Raw genomic sequence first — 21,238 nt, 5'->3', positions numbered from 1 at the left:
ATTAGTAGGTTTTCTTTGGCCATTCCACAAGTGTATAAATAATAGAAAAGGTACATTTATGTAAAGATAATTAATGTTCTTCTGAACCTCGAAACAAAACATCTTATTCCTTCCCACGATTCAGTTCCCTACTGAGCTATAAAATATACTGAGATATAAAGCAACTTGACTGACTGCAGCATTAGAGATAGCAAGTTTACATGAGTGACATTTGCAGCTGTTAAACTGTCCTCCAGACCTCAGCAGCTTGCTACAGCTGTGAGGAGGCAGTACCCAGTTGTGTACGTTATGTCCAGTTTCAAAGCAGATATATCACACTCTCGTCTCCCCACTTGTTTGGAAAAGAAGTTATTCTGGTCATTTCTGTGTACAACAACTACAAGGCACTGCAGGAAAATGGACAGCCAGACAAGAAATCCAAAGCCTTTACCTTTAGGATATATTTTCTAACTCCTCTTGAGAAAATACTCAGCCAGACATGTGATTGTCTTTTCAGTATCAACTACTTCTTGTAAACCCAGCTGCCTACAAAGCTGTCTGTAATGTTAGTGCAGCAACTAAACTTAAACTTTCCCTGCATATTATCAATTCAAAACATCTCACAATAATTATGAAGTATAAATCATTCTTTTCTCTGCATGATTTCCATCTACCCCATTAGTATGTAAACTACCCAACAGCTACCAAAAATATTTTTAAAGCATCACTTAAGACTGCAATTAATTGTGAAAAACTTGTTAAAATTGCTTTCCCTCCTATTTCCCTAGCCACTAGCAATCCTTCCTTAGTTTTCTGCCTTCTGTAGTTGAAGGGACCTCAGCTGCCTGAATTTTTAATGGAAAAGGATCCCCAAGGCAAGGAAATGTTGATGCTGGGACTCAGGCCTCCACTCTGCTGCCTCAGGCCCAGACACCAGACCTGCACCAGGCACCAGCTTCCCAACAGCCCCTGGGGATCTGCTCTGAGATGCTAAAACCCAACTCCCAACCCTCTGCAGCCTGCACTTCCCTTCCCTAGCTGGTTCCTCTCAGCTGCAGTTTATCTGCTGTGTCATTCAACCTGCTCGGGAAATACTCCTCTTCAAATCCTGTGAATAAACTCTAGCAGGGCCCTCCATCCACCCATCTCTGTCCTTTGATGCTCTGCCCTGTCTGAGGAGAACCCTGTGTAGCTCCCCAAGCCACAGAGCATCAGTTCTGATGCTCACAAGGGTCTCTCCACTCTTCATTTGCATGTCTGTATAGACACTTTCAGCAAATTAGTCAGTATCAATGTTTCTACAGAATTGCTGCTGTCATTCACTCACTTCATTCAATAACATCCAAAAATATTTCCAAACCCCCAGGCCCCTAACTACTGAATTTAAAGGCATGGGATCTACTAGGAACAAAATTAAGACCTCTAAACTTTTTATGACAAAGATTTCTCATTAAACCAGTACAGAGACTTCTTCTGACAAGAATAATTACTCTTGCCATTTATTTAGTACTTATGAGAATGGGTCTCAAAGAAACAGGAAGAAAGTCAATGAAGCAAGTGCCTCAGGTCAGCTACTTTTTAAATTACAGTTTTATGCTAAAATATTCTGTTCCTGCATTAATATACTGTGTCTTAATACACAGCTTTGGTTATGAACACCTCCAGGCAGTAGATACTAATGAATACAAACGAATGTAGTAGATTACTCCATGGGTTTTAGAAGAGCCTCTTCTTTTTTATTTCCTTATGTTTACAGGACCAGTATTTAGATTTAACATTGATGATTAATTAGGATTATTTTCCTCATGTAGTTAGATGCATTAATGGCCTTGGAATCTGCAGTGATTCATTCCTTCATAGGTTCCTCAGGGCCAGACCTGGAAACCTCATCAGAGCAGCCTATCTGATTTATCTACAGGTCTGACATTTTGTCTTAACTAGGGAGGCAGAAATGTTATGCAAATACTTTATTTTCTGCAAAAACTAAAAAACATTTATTTTTTAATAAGATGTGCCTTTTGATCAAAGCAAGTCAGGGAATTAATCAGCCATTTTTCAGGTATTCAGCTGGAAAAAAAAACCAACTAATTGACCTCATGGACAAACAACAAAGGTTTCTTTTTAACACTCAGTCTTAACCCCTCAGGGATTCTGGTGGGGATTAGATTATCCTCTGTGTTGTCTTTACCTGCGTTCATTTTTGACAGCTATTTCTGGTTTTTTACTTAGTGATATGTAAGGAACACCAGAATTGTACAACAGCACTTTGTATCAGAGTGGGACTTCCCTGCATCTTTCAATCAATGGAACAGAATTCAAGCCTAATCCACAGACTAATTGCCTACAATTAACAAGATTTAATTATTATTGACAGTGATGGGATTATTTTAACTGATACTAACAATGCCCTCTATCTAATGTAAATACACACAAACCCCACAAAACTGCAATTGCAAACTGAGCTTACTGCTGCATCAGCTATTCCCCTCTTGGTCTCTCCAGACTAGGAGCAGCCTCAGTCTTTCAAAGTGAGAGCTGTTACTTTAGATATAATGTGAAAGTTTTCATTCATAATTATCACTAAGTTAATTATTCTGATCTTGCAAAAAGTCAAAAGGTATTTCTTAAGTTCCAAAGCTGTTTTCTCAGACTCACAGCCCGGGAAATCACCTTTGCATTAGCACACACTCCTAATGCTTGAACGAGGCACTCTGGATGCTGACACCGTGGTTCAGCCAGGCCACACACCTCCAGAGCCCCAGTGACCACCCTGGGGAGCACAGGAGTGTCCTCCCACCACTGGGCCCCACTCACATCCATGCCTGGAGGGGACTATTTCCATACCCTGTGCCTCCCCACTGATCTTATGCTTGCTCAACTGAGACTCCAGACTTTGTGGTCTAATTTTAGTGTAGCTATTGCTTTCTCTACCTAATCCAATTTCAACAGATTGATCTTCTAAAACAAGACATCCAGCTAAGAATACTGTGCTGCAGTGTCTCCAGTGGCCAAATTGCTGCTCCATTTTACTGGATACTAAGAACAGGAACAAGTACAGTCACCCAGCAAACTAAAAGCTGCCAACATCATACGTGGATAGATAGGAAACCTGATTTCTTGTGCTACCTGCCAAGAACATTCCCACTGCAAGTTATCAAAAAACCTCTCCTCAGTCTTCACCCATGCAAGAGCACTTGCTCCTCTTCATTAACCAAAGCAATCAGAAAGCACAATTAGATGCAGCCCTGAATCTTGGAACTGGAAAGCCTATCTTTCTCCAAGATGCTAAGGTCATAAAAATTGATCTTACCTAGGTAACAGGACAGTAACTGGCCTAGGACTGCCCTTTACCCTCAGTCACTTGTAGTGATGGAACTGAATTTATTGTGGCAGTGAAAGATGAAAATGTAATGATGATATTTCCTAAAAAAGATCTACATCAATGTGAAAATGAGGATCTAACTCATAGATTTTCCACTCTAGGATCTTTCCTAACAGGGACAATCACGCTCTTTACAAAACACTCCTCCTGGAAACAAACAAAATCAGTTTGCATGCCATGTGCAAGCATAGAAAGGAAATCTCTGCTTACATGGGAAACCCTGTGTTTCCAAGGCAAGACACTTTCCACAGTGACCCAAAACTAGGGTTTCCTTCAGTTCTTTGGTTATCCCCTATAAGGTGATCTAACAGGATGACTCCATCTCCCTCCTGCTCCTGAGCCTGCACAGTATCAATTACACAAAATACCTCAAGACATCAAACACAAGACCACATCAGTATGCACTCAGATTTCAGCGTATGCGCCGCTGCTCTGAAATCATTAAGGACCAAGGAGATATATCTGTGTGCTGGCCTGACTGCATCCTAACATTTTCTCAATGTTTTTAAAGGAACGATTCAGAGCACCACTCTAAGCACACTCCCAAAATAGGAGAAGCTCTCCTGTTGAACACATCATCCTCGTCAGAGGGACTGGATACATAAACAGTAGGATCACTAAGCCATCAGCAGTTGTGGGAAAACTCCACCCCATTCACCCTGACCTCTGACTGCCCAAACTTCTGCTGTTTAAATCAAAGAGCTAACAGAAATAAATAAGTGGGATTTAAAAAAAACAGATGAGTTAACATGCTCTCCACCTCATCCCATCCTCTTTGTCAAAACTGTAGGACATAAATTGCCCATTGAAAGTTAGGAACCAGGGCAATAATAAGAACTAGATAGCAAACCTGCACAGAAAGGTCAAGCTCATGAATTATTATTTGTCTGAAATTAAGTTTCCTGAATGCTCTCTAAAGCACTGACAGTCTTCCAGGATTCTGCTAAAGAGGATAAGAAAGGCAAAATCCATCACCTACCCAAAGACCCCAAAAACCCTTAAAGACCTGCAGGGTTCTTGTGAAAGGATGTGAAATTCAGTAATAATCCTGAGAGATAAACTCTTTCAATGTGATTAAGAGCTATTTCCCCAAAAAACAATTCACATTTTCACCACTTTGATTCTAATCTTTGACATTTCTCTGAACCTAGCACTAAGAATCAGTGACAGACAGCTTAGTCTCCTCACAAATAGACTGTAATAAAAAGTCCTAAAAGCTGTCTGCTCTGGAAATTCAAGGTGATCCAGTTAACTGGCCAACTGATTACCTGATTTTCTGTTTTCTAGGAGAAACTAATTAACTCTACAGGATAATCTTGGGGGGCATACTTTTAGAAATTTCAGTTATACAAAGACAGAATCAGAGTCTCTGAAAACCTTAAGGCTTTCTGTACTTGTGGTGGAAAATGTACCTTTGAAGAGAAAGTAAAGAAGCCAGTGAGTCACTAATGGCACTCAAAGCGCTGCGTAGCAGGTTGACAAATGACAGAGTAATTTTTCTAGAATGAAGTATGCCAGAGCAGGGAAGATTTATAAAAACCATCCAAAAAACCACAAAGTCAAAGCCTGGGCCAGGGCTGCAACTGGATCTCATACTCAGCCTGTGAGGCTCAGTCCATTTGATCAGATGTAGATCAAAGCTTGAACCCACAGTGCCAGCACATGATTAGAGCAGTAGAAATGATAACTGGAAACCAGTATTCATCCTTAGCATACAAAGCTTTCTTCTGTGAATCTCAGCCATGTTCTGACCACCCTCAGAGAGTATCCTTGGATTGCCCATTGTGCAGATTTAATCAACTCTTCTCACAGTCCCTGCTATCACACCAAATTAAGGAGCTAAACTGCCTCTAATCTTTCTTGGCAAGGCCTATAGGATCTAAGCATCGGGTACATCCCCACTGTGACAACTCACATGTCAACAAAGAAAAGGCTGCCTACTCAAAATTCATTCAGGCTGACAACTCATGGCACAAAGCAGCTACCTTCACACAGGGGCTGAACAGCCAAAGCACCTTATCCCTGCTGCAGGCAGCTATGGGGATGCTGCCAGTCACACTTGTGCTAACACACAGCTCAGAAGATGGCAAGGGCAATGTTACTGCTGTGAGATCAACCTTGGTAGCCCCTTCAAGGCAAAATTCCTACTAATTCAGGAATTTGTGCACGTGGGGAACAAAAACCAGATCAAAAATTTAACACACACACTGTTAAAAGCTGAGCTACACATGTAATGGAACAAATGGAAAACTTAAGGCCAACCAAAAATACAAGATGAACACATACAAGAGAAACAGCTTCAGAACACAGTGTCCAACAACTCTCCAAATACCAAAATAGTCCCACTGGCATGTGTGCAAAGCCAGTGAGTTGTCACTAACCAGCAGCTTAACTCAAGCACAAGCTCCACACAGAAGCCTCAGCACTACTACAGTTCATAGAGAGCAAGGACTGAGGGAGATCAGACACAGGAAAGAAAAGTGTCCTGGGGAACTGTGAGTGATATCTGTATTTACAGCAGGCTTCCTCAGCTCCCCAGGATTTCCAGGACACTGGGTATGGGCACTGGGCTCTCATCAAGACCCATAATAATAACTACAGTCAGCTTCTCGTGAAAAAAGTCACCCTGCAAAATGAGCACAGCGCAAGGGCAGGAAAACTGAGTGAAGAAAATAGTCCCATGGAGAAGATCAAGAGGAGGCAAGACTGTAATGGCTTGTCTGATTTCCTCTTTTGCTCCATTACTAAAAAACACTTTCAAGTACTGTTGTGTAAGACTGGAAGGCGATACAAAAGAATGTCTGGAGCAGATCTTCAGGAAAAACACCTGAACCAAAATGATTTGCTGTTTAAGAAATGCTTTGTTGTCTACTTGTTTTTTTTAATTTTCTTTTTTAAATTACTAGCACTACCAAATTTATTCCATTTTACCTTGAAGATTTACCTTTGCTGTTTAAATGACAAATTAGAGCAAAATAATAAACCAGCAGCACATAAAGACTCCATCTGGAAATGCTTTTTGGAAATGAAAAGCACACAATGCAAGGAGGGTTTATTTTCTGGCATGATACCATGATAAGTTACCACTTTTCCCTTCTTTTTTAGAAGTAGGGCCATGAAGCCAAGGTTGAAAAACTTTCAAGAGCACAAAAGATGAGAGCCTGCAATGAGGCTACCACTTTCCAGAGCTTTCTGCCATTGTTGTTGAAGTGTCATCCAACTGGTTTCCATCAGAGCAAATAGCTCTGCCTTTATGCATTAAGCAACATCTACAGAGAGAAACAGCTTCCTGTATGACACTTCAATACACACACACAATGTCTCCATATAAGCCTACAGAGGACACCACCTGATGAAGATTTTTCATGGATAATGTCCATTCTCCCTGTAGAAAAAGCCCCTTCACTAAGGACACCCCAAGTGCCAGATCTACTTTCAGCTGGAAGGAGGCTTATAGTTGGTAAGGGACTGACCCAGCTCATTGGGGTGTAATGTCTCCAACCACTACTACTCCCAAATATTCTGCTATTTTCAAGTGCTTGGGTTGCTTACAGGCTCTAATCCTTCCTAGTGCAATGATGATTGGACTCATCGTCCTGCAAGGAATATAAAGCTGAGAAAAACAGAAAGACACTTTCTGTCCTCAAGCAGAAGTAGCAACATCGAGGTCTGGAAATGGGGATCTCAGCTGCAGCATTCCCAAGAGAACTCCATTGTACAAAGTTGTTATCCTCATTCTGTAACAGAACCTGAGACAAAAATTAAGAGAATAAGAGAATGCCAGTAGCAACTCAGAAGGAAAAGCCAAATAAGTTTAGAAAGACCTGGGTAAGGAAAAACATACCCAAGTGGTATTTCCCTTCATTAAATCTCTAAATACTTAACTGGCACTGCATCTATGAGTGGGTAATTTTCACTGTCAAAATAATGGAAAAGCTGCAAAAAGATTTGATTAAGAATAAAAATATTATTAATATTACCTATTTCCAACATTATGGAAAACAGAACTTGTCAGACTAACCTGATATCTGTGCTTTTATGATATAAAAAGTTTTGATGATACACATAAAGTCACTGTAATAGACTCTAATGCATTATGGTTTTTGCAATGTAGTTAACCTGGTAGTGAATGATATTCTGATCAAGAAGATACAGCAATAAAAATAAACTCAGAAGACATTAAATTAATCAAACACAAGATAAATGATAACTTTCAAATACAGCAGTAAATGTGAAACACTTATCATGAAGAATTGTTTCAAATGGGATCCTGCAGGGACCCATTCTTTATCCCAGTGCTATTTAGAATTTTTAGAGTGACCTGGAAGAAAGCATAAAATCAATACACATGGAGTCTGGAGATGATACAAAGCCAAGTTTCAACAGTGATGAATAACAGAATGTGAGTCAGCAGTCAAAAGACTGCTTGACAGGCAATACATAAAAAAATAAGTATCTTCCAATAAGGAGCAAAATACAAGGTCATAATTCTAAAAACACAAGGGCCAGTCCCTATTTACAGGACTGTGACACAGGAGAATAATTTTGGGTAAAAAAATTCAACTGTTTCATCATGGATGATCAGCACAGAATATAACAGAAAGATCTCACACAGAACAGTATACTTGGTTGTATAAATATAGTATCTACTCAGGATAGAAAAGTCCTAATATTGTTGTATTTGTCCCTCATGTTTCTCAGTTTAGAAACTGCCTTGAAAATTGTGAAGCTCACAAGTGCCACAAGAACCAGGAAGATTTTGGAAAACACATTCAAGTAAGGGATTACAGATTCTTTTAGTGTAATACATATATTGTCTGTATTGATAATTATTGTATTAGCATTAATAAAAATGTGCATGATTATAAGGAAAAAACTTAACAGACACCCCGTGCCCTAATTAAGGGATATCTGAGCACTTTTATTCAAAATGTAATGATATCAATTGAGTAGTTTAATTAAAGCCTTAATCGATGTACTTTAAGAAGTCCTTCAAATTACATTTCCTTATGGATCTCCTACAAACTCAAAATATGGATTAATGTTGGCATAGATTTTAGATCACAGAATATTCTGAGCTAGAAGGGATCCACAAGATCCCTTATGATTATGAAGATTGATTATATAAATATTATGTGAAGATCAGCACTATTGAGTGATACATTCTTTTAAATCCTGGAAATTGACACATTCAAAATCAAGCCAAGACTCTAAACAATAAAAGCAAAACTGACAATGGTCATAATGTGCCAAGGATGCTGGAGAGTCTTCATCACTTTTTCATCAGCACCTGACTCCTTCCAAAAGGACATCCCAAAAGATCAAACAGGATTTTATTTAAGCCCTATTTAATAGGGAGCAGACCAGACTTCAGTGCTATTTTTTGGCCTGATTATTTGGGTATTAAGTCAAAAATTAAATGCAGTGTTTTTCCAAGAGAAAACAGTTGAATGCGACTGTGCTTTCTGGTCTGATATCATGGCACTGGAGATTACCAAGCACTGGGGGCCCAAAATAGGGTGACCAATTTAATTTCATTCTGAATCTTACAGCAGTCCTCCAGGAATAAAATGTGTAATCCAATAAGCCACACAAATCTCTATAGGCTAATCACATTATTTTAAACCCTTTTTAATCAACTTAAATTATTGCTTCATTAATCACATTTATGCCAATTCAGATCAGCCCCTATACCTAAAATTAGCTATGAAGTTACAAAAATCAATAAAATTAGGTAATTAAACTGGTTTAATGGGATTTTTTTAAAATTCCAATTGTCAGTCATAACTGAATTAATAAATAGGTTGAGATAAAATACATAAAGCTGAATATGAAGTATATGGGCAAGACAGGGCAGTGTTTTATCTGACCTATAATGCACAGGTCCCTGCACAGTCCTGGCACTGCACAGCTCACCCATGTGCATGGAGGCAGCACTGTCCCCTTTGTGATTTATTAACCCTCATACGGACACCTTGTCAACAAGCTCCATCACAAGGCAAGGATCTGGGAAAGCTTTCTGATTGCTCCTCTACAATATAGGCACTGCAATATGGCTGTATTTAACCAGAGGCTCAAAAATTCCCCATGTATTTTTTACTTTTATTTTACTCCCACCTACAGCTTTTTAGCTTTGCATCTATGGGCACGGTGCATACCAGACATTCCCCTTCAGCACCCCTGGGCTGAAAAGCAAGATTTACACATAAATCCTGCCTTCTGGTATCAGAGGAGTTTCAAGGCATGAAATGTGCTCCTACACTGCTAAAGGAGTTGGCAGGGCAGAAAACAACGTACAAGTGAAACAATTATTTCAGTGGCGCACTTAGCAACGGTATGACAAATTAAACATCTCCCTTACAAGCAAAACACAGATTTCTCCATTAATAGAAAGGAAAGAAGGATTCAAGAAACAGCTGTGGTAGCCTCATTAAATCATATTATGTGACTCTCGTAAGTAGGCATATTCCAAATTTTTACCAAACAGAATGTTTTCATTGCTCATCAAAATAAGCAGTAAATTAGGCAGGTTACAAGCACCTTGATAAGCTGCAAACTGCAGCATCATAAACATCCAATTTATTTAAAGAATAACTGATTTGCTATGGAGATGTGCTACAATTTTTAATTGCATTCCTTCAAAATTATCCATCTTCAAGGGCAAAACTCTTCTATTTCCCAGAGCTCATATCTTAGGGAGAAAAAAATCCAATTGCTTATTTGGTTTAGGATTTTTTAACAAATAAAGGAATGCAATTATAATGTAGCTTTATCCTGGTCATATAAATATATTTGCTGAATAATCATAAATCTTTTATCTTAGAATTAAACTGTATGCATTCCTGAGTATTACAATCCCTTGGGTTTTATACTGAATTTTTACAGTTTAAGTATATCACCAGCCTGGTGTAATTGCTTCCATCCAGTTAATATTTAATTTTATGAACTAGTGGTTATAGGGGTTTTAGAAAAAAATGAACTCTAACCACTGCATAACTACACATCAGCTGTAACATAACTTAGTACTTATATAGAGAAAGTAACACCTCAAATCTCCAATAGTTTTGTACACTTGCAACATTAAGAAAATGTTGAGCAAGAAGAAAAATGTTGGATTTGCAGCCAGAAGAGTGGGAACCTCCTGGCTTCTAGTTCAGCTCAGAAGCCCAGGAACACTCTGAGGAAGCACTATCTGCTCTGGATTTGTCTCATGGTTTCCACAAGACTCAAATATGTTTCTGATGCACAAATCTCAGCACCTTCGGTGAAAAGGCAGCTTCTGCCAGGGTCTTCACCCACCCCCTCACCAGGGGGGACACATGGCAGAAAAAGGATGTCCAGCACTGGGGCAGGAGCAGCTGGGCTGGTGTTTGGAGAAGCTTTTTGTTTTAAGAGGTCCAAGTTTGGTATTTGCCTTCTCAAGGACAGGAAGCCACAAGCCCCACTGCTAAACCACAAGCTTCCCTTATCTCGCACAGTTGTCACCAACACCAACACTGCCCAGAGCAATCTGAGAGGGCACTCAAGGACAGTTAAACACTGGCCACAGTTCTGTGAGTGTGAACAAGTGGTAGCAGAAGAGTGACATAAGTGAGCACTGGGAACCACTTCTGCATAGACAAAAATCAGCTCAGAACTCACAGTTCATTGAATGGGTCCTGTAAAATAGATGATGATTTGCAACAACTGTGTGATTCAGTTGTTGCTCATTTTAAGCTTTAATCTTACAAACACTTACAGTTAGTCCCCACCATCACACTGTTCATTTGTCAATATTGTATTTAGATTAAAATAGCAGTGACTGTGCATTTGTTCATCCAACCGCTCCTCAAATCCTTTTTAAACCCCAGTGCTCTGGCTTTTTGAGACTTTCAAAGGTAATCCCTCCCAGCAGAGAAAGAGAGTCTAAATTTAATGGTGTTTTTTACAAAAGCAGGTACAGTGAAAAGACAAATGTTGAGAAAAAGTCAGCTTCTTCTTGAATTATCAAGTCCTTTCCTTCTTTCTCGTTATTTTTCATCAGTTCCTTTAGTTGGATATATGAGCAATGAATGCTCCCAAACACATATACTTTTCCCCTTTATTTATTTGGAGCAATATCTCTATTCAGCTGCAGGACTTGCTAACTCTTGGAAAGAAGAGGCCAGAGGGAAGCAAGAAAGCACCCTGGAGGAAACCAGCAGCAGTGAGTCCCTGGGCACAGGGGAGCACACCCATTCTCAGGCTGGACTGCTCCAAACCCAGCACGCCTGGGAGAGGGCAATGCCTGAGCTCCATTTTTACAGATTATTAGTTTTTCCTAGTTGGTTGCCTCAGGAAAATATTATTGCTGTAAATAGACTGCTTAAGATTTTTTTTTGTGTCTGTCTTTAAATGGAATACTAAAAAAGAACAAAAATAGAAAAATATAGAAATCACCTGCTTTGCTTGTCAGCTTTCCATTTCAAAGCTCTTGATGAAATTTCTCGTCTTAGCCCTAAAGCAAAGCTTTATGCAATGAAGGGACAACATATTTTATATCTGTTTAATTATAATAATGAAGACTTTGGTAATGCATTTAGAAGAACTACAGTCTAATCAGGGCTGTAACCAGAGAATTGCTTTGTTATATCCAGGAGAATTTGTCCATCTTAATTAAGTCTCCTCTCTTAGACACAGAACACAGGGGCTCTTTCATCTGAACTACCTTATGTAATTGCAGAACAGCTCTACTTGCTGCATACAGCATGCATGGTTTGCAGTGCAGTTTCTAACACTATCATCATGTTTCCTAAAGCAAAAGCAAAAACATAGAAAAGAGAGAAAACAGCCTAGACAATGTCCTTGGATATGGTAAATGGTATGCACATACTTCTGTCTTGTAGTTCAGCAGAGGCTGAAGTAAAATATGAATGCCCTAATGCTCACATTGATCCAAATCACACTGAATTCCCTTAGTTCACACAAGGCAATTGTTGTTTATTTAGCTCAACTTAATGAATGCAGAATCTAGCCCACAGGAGCAATGTATGAGATCTGTGGAAGTCCCATTCTTAACTGAACCATTTTTTCTGGGTATACTATTTTAAGGCATCTTTGGAGTCAGGAGAAAAGTACAAATACACTGTAACAGTACCAGATATTTTACACACAGTGTAACAAAAATTAAATATTTTTAGAACTACCATAGACACTAAACTCCATACCTTATTAATTTCAGTGGGATTTGTCACTGCTGTTTTCTCACTTTGCATCAATATTGAAGCTTATTAAAAATATGTTCCTCCTTATGCCTATACATAAGCCAAACCAATTTCTTTTCTTTCCTACAGGGTGTTTTCATCTAGGATCATTAGTAACAAAGAGAAAAATAAACTCTTGGTAAAGCAGTAAAGTGGCAAACGTGTTTCTTAACTGTGTACTCTGGGAAATAATACATTTCTAACTCACTTTGCAAAGACAATTAAAAGTGACACATGACCTGTCACTGAGCTGCTCAGCTACTAGGTAAATTGAGGCACATCAGATACTCTGTAATTGCTAAATTACCCTGTTGATCAAAGAACACTCTGGTAGCTCAGCAAACAGAAATAGCACTACTGCCCTCATATAAAAGGAATGTTCTACCCTGCAACCATTTGCTGGTATTTTAAAACTCAAACACTGATTTCAGAGCTCCAAGTGAAATGTGTAACTCAACAAGCACTGCACTGTGCACCACCACAGCAATACAGAGATTTTGGTTGTAAAGTTGGTATAACCCCACCTCAATCTGTGGTTCCTTCCTAAACTCTCACAGAAAACTCTTTTCTCCTATTAATAAAAATGTTCCCAAAATAAACTCAGGTGCACTTTCACTGGGAAAGTGTACGAAACTATGAAAACTACACCATCCAGAAATCACCCAAAATACTAAATTACAAAGGAGAAATTTTGAAGAGGTCTGAAGATATCCTTTGATTTCAGGGTCAACATGGTCATCTGAATTGGGAGAAGCGATGTAACTAAACCTGTGAAGAACTGAAGGGAACTTTTAGAGTATTAACTAAGCTGGGTTGTTACCTCCCACAGTTTAGAGTTTATTTTTAGTGACAAAAGTATCATAAAGGTATCATTCTGGACACCGTTATGTGTAGCTTGGAGCTTCCTCTTTCTCTGCTGCCTGGAAATACAAGGCCTGAAATCAAATTCTGAAATCCAATAGGCAAATACACAAGAGTGTGTATGAAGTAGGTTTTCCTTGCATCCTGTTTCTGAAAAACTCAAGTACAGATGTCCCATATATTGTACACAGAGTCAGAGGTGAACCAGTCAGAGGTGAACCACTGAAGCTACAGATCTGACTCCAGAGTGATATCCACATAAGCACAAGCTCCATTGCTTCATTTTGCATGAAGCACAGATCTGATGATACATCCCCAGCTCTTGCTGAGTCAATGAAGCATTTAAACACAGATCTACTGTATTCAGTAAAACTTAAGAGATATTTTAGTGCTTTGCTGATCTCTGAGGCATCCACAACCATGCAGGAAACAGAAGGCAGACATGCTGTGAATGCTGCTGACATGTTGTAATACTGAGCCACAAAACCACCCCTCTGTTTTCAGAGACTGCTCGAGCTCTGTATCAAACCTACATGTTTTGTGAATCATATCTTCATGGTAGGAACAGAGCAGCATGCAGCAGAAATAAGTCAAACAGTTGTCTTGGTAAAATAAAATGTTTCTTTGCAGAAAAGACACCACACATCATTCCCAAGTGTTTTTTCAACATGATTGCTTGGAATATCTTCCAGAAAAAAAGAAAGACCTCATACCTGAAAAACAACCCTTTTCATTTCTGACCAGAAAGATAATCTGAGGGCAGGCAGGAGACATGGACTTGAAGCCTCTTAACCTGAACCATACGCCTTTCACTATGAGTTCCCCAATAATTAAGGTACAATAAATGGCTCAGTTTGGATAATACTGTATGCTGGTTTCTTAAAAGTTTCATGGTAATTGTTTTTCCTTCTTGTATTTGAGAGCTCTTACTCACATAATACCAGAAAACACAAAAGTGCCTCACTACTTCTGCCATTTCCTTTTTAAAGACTTTTACAGTGATGACATGGAAAAATGTTACTTTCTGCAGACCTTGTGCAGAGCTGCTGCACAAACCCAAATCCAGGTTCCAAAGCAGTCCGTATGCACAGCCTCACCATTAAAACTGCACGTTGCCCATAGCTTAATCAGAATTTTCAGAGACAGAAAATGCCTCAAGTTGATCAGATGCAGGTGTTTATTCTACTGGGAAAAATGGGACTTAAGGCCTGGAAAATCATCTTGTGTTTTCTATTTAAGCCTTTGCAAAGAGACAATGTTTGGCAAATAGATGCATTTTAAATACACATCCTGGACATGTTTATACTCCATTTGTGACTAACACAAGGAATTGAGAGTAAAGCTGTGCTGAGTCCTGTGGCTTGAGACAGGGTACATGGGCATGAGCACACAGGCACACCAGCACCGGCATGCAGCTGTGTAAGAACACATCACACACTGACACACAGCTAAGACAGAGCCATGAAGGGATTCCACCAACACTCTCCAAATGCAACCTGCATAACAGTTATATTTATGTTATGTTATATGTTTTATGTTATATGTTTTATGTTATATGTTTTATGTTATATGTTTTATGTTATATGTTTTATGTTATATGTTTTATGTTATATGTTTTATGTTATGTGTTTTATGTTATATGTTTTATGTTATATGTTTTATGTTATGTGTTTTATGTTATGTGTTTTATGTTATGTGTTTTATGTTATGTGTTTTATGTTATATGTTTTATGTTATGTGTTTTATGTTATATGTTTTATGTTATATGTTTTATGTTATGTTATGAGGCATTGCAAGAGCAAACATTTTCTCCACACAAATCTCTCCTTGAAGCCTAGAGGGCAATAGCATCTTGCAGGGATGATTACACAGCATCCAGAAAGAGACAGAAGCAGAACAGGCAAAGAACTCTATCAGAGAGAAACTCGGAAAACCAGCACAAAGCTTTTCTCTCTATAATTATCTTGGTAGAATAATGGCAGAATTATACAAAAAGAACAACTAGAGCCCCTTCCAGCAAACATTGCTACTGCCTGGATTAATCAGACAGAGCTGTTCCTGAAACTGATACATAAATTGACATTAGTTCAGTCTGCGTGTATAATACCAATTCAATCTCATTTTTCATACCAAATTATGTTGGATTTTAATTAAAATCTTTTAACTGAAAATTAAAATGTCAGTGGTGATGCACAGATGCTGCTGAAACAATTTATCTTCTCCCTAATGCACATAAAACAAAAAATAAGAAGAAACACCTAAGAGCAAGAGTTTGAAGCAATAGCAGCAGCTTCTCAGCAGCAGCAGGGACTAGCACCACAGAACTAAGTTTCAGTGGTCTATTTTCTTTCTAAACTCACCTTTCACTGCCAGTAACATGTCAGCAGGATCAGGGACAGCCCAGCTGAACCCTATTAGTCAAATAGCAGGAAAACAAAAGCAAATAGCTCCTAAATGCAGTATAGCAGTAATAATACATGACTCAGGAAACTCCAAACAGCTTTTTCACTCACCAAGCCAAAAATGGCCCCTTAGCAAAACAGAAGCCTTGAACTCCACTAGCAACCCACACAAACACACACAGTGTGTGCTCATCTGCCTCAGCTTCCCCCAGCACTGGGGTGGGACTCAAATGCAGGGGCTGAACACCACCTTCCACCTCCCCAAAAATATTCACCAGGGGAGAAGTGATAACAGGGGAGCCATGCAGTGCAACATCCATTTTCCACAGCCATTGCTCTAGAGAAGCCCAACCCCACTTCTCCCCACTGCTAATTGCTTCAAATGACCTAACTTAAGTGTGGCACCATTTACCTACCAATAGCTCTCAGGGGTGCTCCCCAAGGCCCATTTTGGACCTACTCCTAACTTCAAACTCACCACGATTTAAATCAGACTGTTCAATCTGCACATCCACAGGATCTCTGTCATGAAGTGAGACCTGCAGCTCTTCTCTCTAGAGCTATGATTTCTGATGTTTCCAGAGGTTCATCTGTTTGGTTCAAAGAAGTAAAAATAATTAATGTTGTCCTCCTCAAACTAGTCACCAGCTTCAGCCTGAATTTCTAAATGCACACATGTTTTGGGCCCAGCACCATACACAACCAGGCTCTACTGATGCTGCTGGTCATTTGTTGAAACACTTTCTCTGAATTCACAAATAAAGCCCATTCCATGACTTAATTTCATTTTCTAGCTATGAAATAAATAAGAGAGACAATGAAATGTTGCTTATTGCAATGAACAGTGAGTGGGGAGCCCTTAAGGAGAGTGGGAATATAAACAAAAATAAAGGCATGAGTCACAGAGTTCAAGTCAAAGAAAAAAAAAAGGAAAAAGACCAGTGAGAATAGCAATACACAAAGAGGGTGAAAAAATTAGAAACAAAGGACAGAAGAAATAAACAGGGGCCCATGTAGAAGTGGCTGTCAGGCATCAGCAGCACACTTCAGAAGGGGACAAGATAGAGCTTTTGACACCTCGCTCAGTTCAGCTTTCCATCCTCATTAAAAAAGCATCTGAAAAAGAAAACCTTGGTTCTCCTGAGAGCACATTTCCTTCTCAACAAATGTCACTGACAGTTGCACTATTGACGTCAATAAAAGGAGGGTACTTTAATCACTACAGCTAGTTTTGGGTTGCTGATTTGATGGTGAGCTGCTGCTCCAGCTGCTAATGGTTTGAGCCTAATTTTGTGACAATCTGACTATATTCATCCTTAGCTTCCTTGCTGCAGAGGTATCTAACATCACTCTAACTGTCAGGTCCTGGGAACTGAAAATGATTTCTCTACAGTATTAAAACAGCTGAAAAAAGAAAATGGATATTACTACTGGGCAGCACCAGCACTGATGTTTGAAAAAAATATGGCAGTTCCACAGAGCTGAATTACATTACATATTTGCACAGGGCAATTTGTACAGGAAATACTCTTCTCCTTAAATGAGTCTTGCTCAGATCAGTCTGGGGAAAAAAAAAAAAAAAAAAGAATAGAGGTCAGAATGGGAGAAAAGCCAGACTGATCTTTTCATCTGCCTGCAGAGCACCAGCACACCCCCAAGCAGCCCTGCACAGCTAAGACTGGGGATGCAGAAAGCAATCAGCAGTTCTTATCCTTAGGACTAAAGGTCAAACTGAACCAAGGCTCCAGTGGCAGCAGAGGCACCAGTGAATGCCCAGAGACACAGACGCACTGGGTAGCCAGAGACACTCAGTGTGTCACCGCTTTACCAGCAGTGGCTCTGCCCTAACTTGTCAACAACAAAAGCATTTTGTGCATGACTGTTTCCAAGGGTTTCCTTCTGCTTGTCCTTTGCAGACCCGAGGCAGGTTGGCCAGCTGGGTAAGCCCATAAGCCGGCACAGAGGCAGCAAATGCCTGTGACATGCAAGACACCCCCCACTCATGCGTGCACATGGTGACTCACAGCATCCATTTCAGATGCCAAAACTGTTTAATAAACTACTAGTAGGCTTGAGGCTTGAAATTTCACAGGGATGTTTAGACTGAGAGCTTATACAGTGACAAACTTCTGGCTTTGAAAAAGGCTGTTAAAACCTATCTTTGGTCGTTTACACATCCTCTCCTAGTGCGAGACCTGCCATCTGCCTACTGTGATTTGCCAGTTACGCTGCCGTATCCGCAGGCACCGCGCTGCTAAAACACACAGGCAAAAACCTCTCTTGGAGTTCTTACCCACACACTGCTTTTAGACTGAGAAGGAGCAAGTGGCTTAGGGTTAGAGGCAGAGGGCAGAAGGACTTGGGCATTTGTGTCATAAGCACTGCCCTACAAAGAGGCTTTTCCTCTCCAGGAGCACTGGGAAGCAGTACCACCCCCAAAGTCCATGCAGGGAATCCCAGTGAGCTGACATCCCTCTGCTGCCAGTGCATTGCCAGTAGCCCCTCCATCACAACTGCACCCACCTCTAACAACTCCACCACCCGGCTTTTTGGACACCAAGCAATGACAACAGCTCACAAAATTGTCATCCCTCCCACAGACCCCTCATTTGACCTCAGACACAGTCAAATCCTCCCCCCTTGCATCAGTTCATCACCTGCAAGATCAAAACCATTCATGTGATTTCCATTCCTGCTCCACCCCATGAAAGCTGACCTGGAGGACCAGCAGATGGGGCAGCAGCAGCTGTATGTTCAAACAGGAGACTCACCCACCTGGCATACAGTAAATTCATGTCCCCTGTTCCTTCTTCACCTGTCTGAACCCAAATGCATACAGTACAATGTTTAAGAGAGAGGTAATTTGAATTAAATAGTAGTCCTAGCACATTCCAGGAGCATTCCTGAAAACCAAGCATTTGGATGAATTTTCTTCAAAAGCCTCTAAACAAACACCCAGCTCTACTGTAACACTGCTGCTTTTCCCTTACCTTAGTAACTGTGGGAGACTATTTAGCTCATTCCCCTTGCAACATAAAAGCCATTTCTCCAGTGAAGCCTCTACATTACAGATGGTTATTTTTTCCTTTATCATGAGCCTGCTGCTAGTCTCTTTCCCAGGGAGGCAAAGCACCCCGCTGAATGATGAAGGTGGCGGCACAGAAACAATCACGGTCGCACAAGGGACCTCTCCCAGGGTTTTACGCTGTTTGCAAAGGCCTGACTCCAGTGCCAGGCTGGCTGTACATCACTGTGACTACACTGACTAGGTTATTCTGATTTACAGCACAGACTGACAGAGGCAGGAAATTGCCCCAGCAATGATGTACTAATGTCTACTCCTCTCCAGAAGCTCAAGGTCTCAAAATACAAAAATTTTTAAACCATGTTTTTGATAAGCATGACAAATCATATAAAGTCAATACAATTTTATTAGAGGAAACATTTTCAAATGCATTGATTAAATTAGGAATAATGACCTGGACCTGAAGTTATAAACCTCTAATCTCATCAGCACTAATGACCTCCTGAAATAAAAGGGAGGAAGTCAGCATCCTCATGGCTGAGACGAAGAACGCACAGCACACGACAACAGCTCTTATCAGCCACGCTGCAATGCATAACACTGAGAAGACAAAGAGTGGAGAGAGAAACCACAACCTACATGTTAAAAATAGCTTCAGCTATCTCAGATTTTAAACCCTGTTTAAAACTACTTAATTCTTGAGCTCCAACCAACATTGAGAGACTTACTGTAGTCAAAAAGCAGCCTATATAAAAGCAGTGTTACTCTGTATGTATTCACAATGAAGCACATGGAAAAATATGAAATGTGTTTGACCTATAATTGTCTTCCCAATGCAAATGGCTTCAGACATGCATATTCCAAGGTGTAAGTTGCATGCAAATATCCCACGCACCAAAGTGCTGATTCTGAAGGACATGCAGCAAGGAGCTAGTCACAAGATGGCATTCACCTTCCCACTCTTCTCTTACTGAAATTCCTCCTCCTCCTTGAACTCCCTTCACAGTCTACTGAGACAAGAAAGAAGAGGGAAGGTGTAGACTTCCACTGCACGTAGAGACTAAAGATTGATCCAGCTGCTCCTTACCTTCCTGGTGCTGACTGACAAAGAAAAAGTATTGTCACTGAACAGGGCTAACTTATAACCTGTATTTCGAGGTGCCATTGCCAAGATTAGGGAGACCTGAGCCTGATAAAGAGCAAGGAAAAAGCCAAATATGACAGTGCATTTTCTTAAATCTTCCCCTGGGTCCTGGAGGTCGTCAGAACTTGTTCTCATCCCTTATGTGACAGAGACAATCTCAGGGTCATGTGAAACCTTAACTCCAAATGCCTGCACACACTCCGCAGAGCAGCTGGAAAGCAAAGCATGGTGCTCATGTTCTGTTTCTAGGGCTGCTGCAAAACCTGAGAAGTCTCTTCCCACTACAGGTATTTCCTCCTGATGGAAACAGCCAGCTAAAACTAAACTGCTCATTCACTAGTGTGTGCCTAATTGGGGCCTTCTATGCTGAATCCTCCTTTTTATCCTCCCCATCAGCAAACATTATAAAGGGTGTTTATCAGTTTTCTTTTTTTGCCCTCACATGTTCAGCTTGTTTCTCTCTCACTCTATGAAAACTGGAAGCAAGAGGAAACAATGGAATGAATGCATGCTATGTCTGTCAAAATATAATGTATGGGGAGAAAGCAAACTGATCTTCCTTAAACTCAACAATTATTAGCTCACATGTCTTCTGAAACACCAATATAAGAAACTTGTGATGGAAGAAGGATTGTTTTAATGAAGTTTGCACCTCAAAAATCTAGCCAGAAGAATAAAGTAATAAATCAAATAAGAAGAATAAAATAGCAAATAATGCAATGCTGTGGAAAACCAGCAGAATTATCTGAGTGCTTTTCCTCATCTTCCCTCATTTATGCAGATTTTATATACTTGTCTTTCTTCTAAGGACTACCTCACAAGATAATGCATGATTATTTGTTCATTAAACTTCAGCAGCGTTGTTTCGTCTGTCAGAAAAATGGAAAATATTGCTAGTACATAGTTGTGAATTAGCACTATTTTTGCCTGTTTCACCATGAACTGAAATCCAAGAAACAAGTCTCACCTCAAACAGGGAACAATTTAGTATAACTTCCCTTCAAGACCCAAAAAACTCATCTTGCCCCTTCTCCTCCCCAGTTGAAGTAGCCTACATAGTGAAAAACTGAGTTTCAGAGCTCTGGATCTGAACCTCTGGGACCTTGCTGGCTACAGACACATTTCTGCTTGACAGAAATTAAAAAGATGCTCTTTATGCACCTTTGGGATTTCCAGGAACACAGAAATAATCTCACTTGTGCATCCAGGAACAGGAGGGATTCA

General features: G+C 40.0%; 1 protein-coding gene across 1 annotated transcript in view; it reads right to left on the bottom strand.

Annotated features, from left to right (window-relative positions):
• Window positions 1-21,238, bottom strand: part of PLCL1 (phospholipase C like 1 (inactive)) — a 179,125-nt gene that overhangs the window by 40,099 nt on the left and 117,788 nt on the right. The window lies entirely within an intron of this gene.

This window comes from Melospiza georgiana, chromosome 7 (assembly GCF_028018845.1).
Source record: "Melospiza georgiana isolate bMelGeo1 chromosome 7, bMelGeo1.pri, whole genome shotgun sequence".
Lineage (NCBI taxonomy): Eukaryota > Metazoa > Chordata > Aves > Passeriformes > Passerellidae > Melospiza > Melospiza georgiana.
This window is presented reverse-complemented; position numbering and strand designations above follow the sequence as displayed.